Source organism: Gossypium arboreum, chromosome 10, assembly GCF_025698485.1.
Source record: "Gossypium arboreum isolate Shixiya-1 chromosome 10, ASM2569848v2, whole genome shotgun sequence".
NCBI classification, from domain to species: Eukaryota; Viridiplantae; Streptophyta; class Magnoliopsida; order Malvales; family Malvaceae; genus Gossypium; species Gossypium arboreum.
This window is the reverse complement of record NC_069079.1, coordinates 41,937,275-41,943,237: the sequence shown is the minus strand read 5'-3', so window position 1 is coordinate 41,943,237 and position 5,963 is coordinate 41,937,275. Positions and strand designations below refer to the sequence as shown.

The 5,963-nt window shown below is 33.3% G+C and overlaps 1 long non-coding RNA gene across 1 annotated transcript; it reads right to left on the bottom strand.

Annotated features, from left to right (window-relative positions):
- Positions 1–4,706: 4,706 nt before the first annotated feature.
- On the bottom strand, positions 4,707–5,394 carry LOC128281425 (uncharacterized). The gene is made up of 2 exons (XR_008271633.1): positions 5,226–5,394; positions 4,707–5,103 (listed from the first exon to the last, which is right to left on the bottom strand). It is a non-coding gene; the product is annotated as an uncharacterized LOC128281425 (long non-coding RNA).
- Positions 5,395–5,963: the final 569 nt, after the last annotated feature.

The following is a 5,963-nucleotide window of genomic DNA, read 5'->3' as shown; positions in this document are numbered from 1 at the left end:
TTTGCCTCCTTGGGTAAGTATTGGTGACTTCAATAACTTACTGTGACAGCCCTAAAGTGACCCTAGTCGGAAAGCGGTTTTGGGACCGCTAAACCGAGTCACCAAATTATTTGAATATGATAATTATTGTCTAAAATATGTGAATATGAATGTGTGAAAGTTTTAAGCTTCGATTTAGTTAATTGCATGTGAATTTAGTTAATAGGACTTATGTGTGACACTTGTGAAATGTGATAGGTTAATCTATAAGGATTTATTAGTGCATGCAATTAAAAGGGGACTTGCATGTCAATTTCCCCACTTAATTGGTAGTGGTAAGCCATGAAAATGAGGGTGGACAAAATGTGATGGGTAAAACATGTCATAAACATGTTATGTTAGTGTTTTATGGGAGGAATGATAAAATAAGGAGCATGGGTAATAAAATAATAGTGGTTAGTAGGAGGAGAAAGAGAAAAAGAAAAAAAAATGAGCTAGGCTACTCCTCCATTCTGTGACTTGAGGAAGGAAGAAGAAGAGGATTTTCTTGCTTCATGTTCGGTTGGTTGGTGTTTAGGAGGAGGTATGTTTGATGTTGTTCCATGAGATTCATGCATGTTTTTAGTTGTTAGCTTGAGTTCTACCTAGCCCATGGTTTAAATCTTTGCTATGTGATGGAGATGATATTCGGCCATGGGTGTTGTCTTTTTGGTTGGTGTTTGATGTTGTGGTGATGAGGCATGAAGATGAGTTAAGTTTCGGCTAAGGTGGATTTGTGTTGATGTCATTTGCATGCTAAATGTGAAGCTTTGTATGATACATGTGATGGTGGATTGATGACTCTTGGATTTTCTGTTTAGCATTTTTGAGTTAGACATTAAGTTCTTTGTTTAACCCATGACCAAAATTGAAATGGTATGGTATCTTGATGCATTCGGCCATGGTAGGAAGTAGAAGAGAAATATGGTTGTTGATTCATGTTATTTGGATGAAAAATGGTAGTAAGGTGAAGTGCAAATGTTAGTATTTGATTACTAGTGTATATATGTGTATTAGCCGAGTTTTGAACTTGAAACAAAATGGTATGTAGTCAATACAAGTAACCATATTTGTAGGAAGTATTAAGCATATAATTGGCCTCAACATAGACATGCATATTCGGCCACATGAGATAGATTGGTGTTGCATGTATTCGGTTATAGGCGAGCATAATGATGAATCTATCTTGACTTAGATAATCGGCTCAAGGAGAATTTGTGAAAGTGCTTAGTTAATTGATATTAGGTTAATGATGTGTGTATTCGGTCATAAAGGTGCACATGAGGAAATGTTAGATTAATTGTATTAAATTGTTCAATGTGATTAAAAATGCGTATGACCATTTTGTATTTGAGCTAAAGGTGGCCATATAACCTATCAAACTCCTTGTCATATTCAGCCATAAGCTAGCATAATGAGACTTTAATAAGTTAAATTTGTTTGAATTAGCTCAAGAGCTTAGAGGACCAAAGTTGGATAAGGGAAAGGAAAAAGTGATCGAATAGCCGCCGAAATCGTTCGACAACATCCGAGGTAAGTTTTTGAGTAATGGATCTTAGATTATGATTCGATTAGATCATGTTTTAAGTAAATCAAAATCATGCTCTTTGTATGTAACTATTGAGCCGAAAATGATAATGCTTGATAAGTGACTTGTGTTTGAATTCTAGTTATGAAAATGAAATATAGATGTGTCATGATTTATTGATATGTGCATGGATATTCGGATGATAACCGGGCTAAGTCCCGAAGGCATTTGTGCTAGTGACTAATTCCGGGCTAAGCCCGAAGGCATTTGTGCAAGTTACTATATCCGGGCTAAGTCCCGAAGGCATTTGTGCGAGTTACTATAACCGGGCTAAGTCCCGAAGGCATTTGTGCGAGTTACTATAACCGGCTAAATTCCGAAGGTACTTGGTTTGGGAATGAGCGATCTTGCTGTAATAATTTCAATTAATACGCTCATAAAATCCCAACGATGAGGTACGTTTCGTATATGCATTGGAGTAGTTGATTCCTTTTAAATATTATTCGCTCAGACAATTAATGAGCTTCCGGCCTTTGGTTAAGTTGATCCCTTATGTGTGAATATAAGGGTTGGAAATGTGAAGTAGGACTGATTTTTTGAGAATATGTGTATATGAAATTATCCGTTTAGTTATATGAATGCTATACTTCAGTTGTGCCTAATTTCATTGCTCAAAACTTACTAAGCATTAAATGCTTACTCCGTTCTTTGAATCTCTGTTTTATAGATTTTGGTTCGTCAGCTATCGGACTCGGGATTGTTGAAGTCGAAGTCTTCCACACTATCAAAGCCCTTTTGGTACACTTTTGGTTGAACTCTGAAAATGGCATGTATAGGACTACCCTTTTTGTTGTTGGTCATGTACCCTTTGGTTTTGTATAAATTTGGATAGCCATGCGAAAATGGCTTATATATACTTTGAGCATAGCATTATAATCGTTTTGTATGTTGTTCATTGAGAGGTATGGAAATGTTTGGTAACGATTGCCATTGGAATGGTTAATCATGATCATTTTGGTGCTTTGTATGACAAATTCTAGTTGATTAATGGAAAACCATGAAATAGGTAAAGTTTACCTTAAAAACAGATGCTGACAGCAGCAGTGGTGTGGATTTGAAAAATCACTAAAAATAGTAGGAATGGAATTAAATAGTGAATAAATTATGTAATCGAACCTTGATGAATCTATTTTCATATGAAAGTAACGAAACCATCATATGAGCCGTATTTTATGAGATGCTTAAGTTTTCGTGAAACAGGGCTAGAGCGATTTCTGGATCCCCTGTTCCGACTTTAGAAATTCACTATAAATTAACCAGAGATAATTAGAGTCATGCCCTATATGTACAGATTCCTTTTCAAGTCTAGTTTCTTTAGAAACAAACGGCATAAGTATTGAAGCCCTGTACAAGGAGATATCTAAGTCGTAATCCATGAAGGTCAGAGTAGTCAAACCCTGAAACAGGGGAGATTTTAACTAATAAACTGTACTAATTGGCTTGACCAAAAATTTTAGAAAAAAATTTGTAGATGGATATATGAGTCTAGTTTCAGGTAAAATTTACAAAAATGATTTTCGAGTTTTGGAACTCAAGATATGATTTTTAAGGTGACAGTGATGCAGTTAGCCAGCTTGTCTGGAAATTTTTAAAATGGACTGTGAAAATAAATGAATTAAGTCTGTTAGCACCTCGTGTTCGACTCCGGCAACGGTCTCGGGTACGGGGTGTTTCACTTACTCTCTGTTAATGATAAATGGGGTGGCCTGAAATATCCGACTAGGTAGTTGAATGGGAATCAGGACTATATTGTGGACTATCACCTTATTGAGGTTCCTCTGGTTGAATCGGGATTTACTTGGGAAAGGGGTCAAGGCATTGATTTGTTTGTATTTGAGTGGTTGGACAGAGCATTCGTTAATTTGGCTTGGATGCAGTTATTTTACTATTTTAAGTTGCATAATTTGTTTAGAGTACGTCTGACCATAATATGGTTCTCCTTGTTGGCAAAACTTCGCTCCCAATGCGAGGTAGGAGGCGATTTAGGTTTGAAAACTCTTGGCTTTGTAAAGGGATTCGATAGTGTGGTGTAGGGGCGTTGAGTTTGGAGTAGTTCAGATTTGGAAGGTATTGATGAGCGACTGTGTGCCTGTAGTGAGGCGTTTTAGGTTTGGCATCAATCGGTTGGGTCCAACTTCAAGCCTTATATTGATGATCTTAAGAGGCATATTGTAGTTATAAAAGCTTGTTGGGTAAATGATCGGTCTATAATTGAGTTGGTTCCAATTGAATTGGCAATCTATTGGCGCCAAAAGGCTAAGGTTTTATGGTTGAGCCATGGAGAGGTGAAACACTAAGTATTTCCATGCCCAAGCTTTGAAACGTGGCTGGTTTAATCATCTATCTATGTTTCTGGATGAGGTGGGTCAGCCTTAAACTAGCGATGATGGTATGTGCGCAATTGTAGAGGGTTATTTTTTGGAACTATTCTTCTGTTTCCTTTTTTTGTTCGTTACAATTCTTTACATGACTTTATATTTATGGTTTTTACTTTCTGATTTTTCCATTCATTCTCCTTGTAATTGTTATCACACCATTTCTAATTTGTGTTGCTTAGTATGGCACATTGAAGATACCATACCGAGATGGCTGTTTTTGTTATTACTATGAAGCATAAAAAATTATGCAAGTTAATACAATCTTAAAAGCGAATCAACGAGTGTTGTTCTACTTTTTTATAGGAACTGAATGTCTAATAAACCTCACAAGATTTTTGTGCATTACTAAGTCCCCCAAGTCTTGAATATCTCTATAAAAAATTCACTTATATGGTATCAATTAAGGTGACAGTTTACATAATTTATAGGTTTTTTTTTTGTAAATATGTTTTATATATATTTATAAACTATCAAGTACTTTTCTTCTCTTCTCATTTTTATCATTCAAACTTAATAAAAATTATTCTCTCCTCTGAAATCGTATAACATTTCAGCAACAAGGCATAAATCATTTAGCTAGTAGTCAAACTATATTTTATCACATAATAATTAAAATTAATTAATAATTATTAATGAGAAATATAACAAATTTGTTTAATTATTAACCTAAGAGTATATATATAAGATTAGTGACATATAATTCAAAATGCGTATTTTGGAGATTAATTGAACACATATAAATATTAAGGTTGAAGCCTTTAAAGCTCATATTCATACATTACAACCATTAAATATTTTAAACATAATATAAATACATGAATATATCAAAATACACATCATATAAAATTTTAACCTCCTAAATTTATTTGAAATATATAAAGCTTTTCTAAGCAGGATTGGAAAAATGAAAACCGTAAGAATACAAAATCACAAGTAATCATAACTAATAACCATTCATTTGGGTTGCCCTGGTAACACAATTTCCTTCTGGCTACCAACAGTGAGGAGGGCATGTCTTACTTCTACCACCACTTGAATGACAACCAGGATAACGTGGAGGACATGAAGGTGGTTTTCCTCCACCTAGATTTCTATGTATCACTTCATTCCTCTCCTTCACTGCAATTTTAACCCCAAATACCAACACATCGTATTCAATAAAAAGAAAAAAACAATAAAAAAGAGATCATAAAACTAAGTAATGAAGAATAAGTTCTATATATAGTTCTAATTCAACTTACCTGTTAAGTGAGTGTTTGTTGTTGAAGATGGAGGGCAGAGTAAAGAAAATGATAGCAGTAGGACTAGTATCAAATGGACCGCTGATTTCTTGTAGAGCATCTTTCGTTCCTCAGAATCTGATTTTTGTGCTGATGTTTATGGTTGCTTCATCCGACTTTATTTATTTTGGAGGAGAAACAAGACTTTGGAAGTCAATTATTATTATTATTATTATTATTGACAATTCCTCGTTAAAAAGTCATTGGTTTTATTTTACTTATTTGTTTATTTGCTTCCAAAATCAAACTCAAAAGCTTATTATTTGTATTCATAAAACAAAACAAAAGTTTATTACTACTTAATATTATTGGTGCAGTGGTAAAATACATTTCATTTTAAGGAAAAACATAAATTCAAATTTTAGAAAGAATATTAATAAAAAGACAACCACAAATTCCAAATATCAACCCTAAAACTGAAATAAAATTATATTAAATTAAAGTTTTAATTATATTTATATTTTATTAATAAATAAAAGAAGCTACTTTAAAAGTCAAGATTAAAATATTAAAATTAGTTGAAGAAGATTTTAATGGTAACTTTTAATAGATTTCATTCTCTTGGCAGTAATATAATGCTTATATTGACAAAGAATCTTATTCATGTTTTTAATGGTTACTTAAGATAATTTTTATTGAAATATCTATAAAATTTATTGAAATAATAACTTAACTTATATACTATTTATCTAATAAATA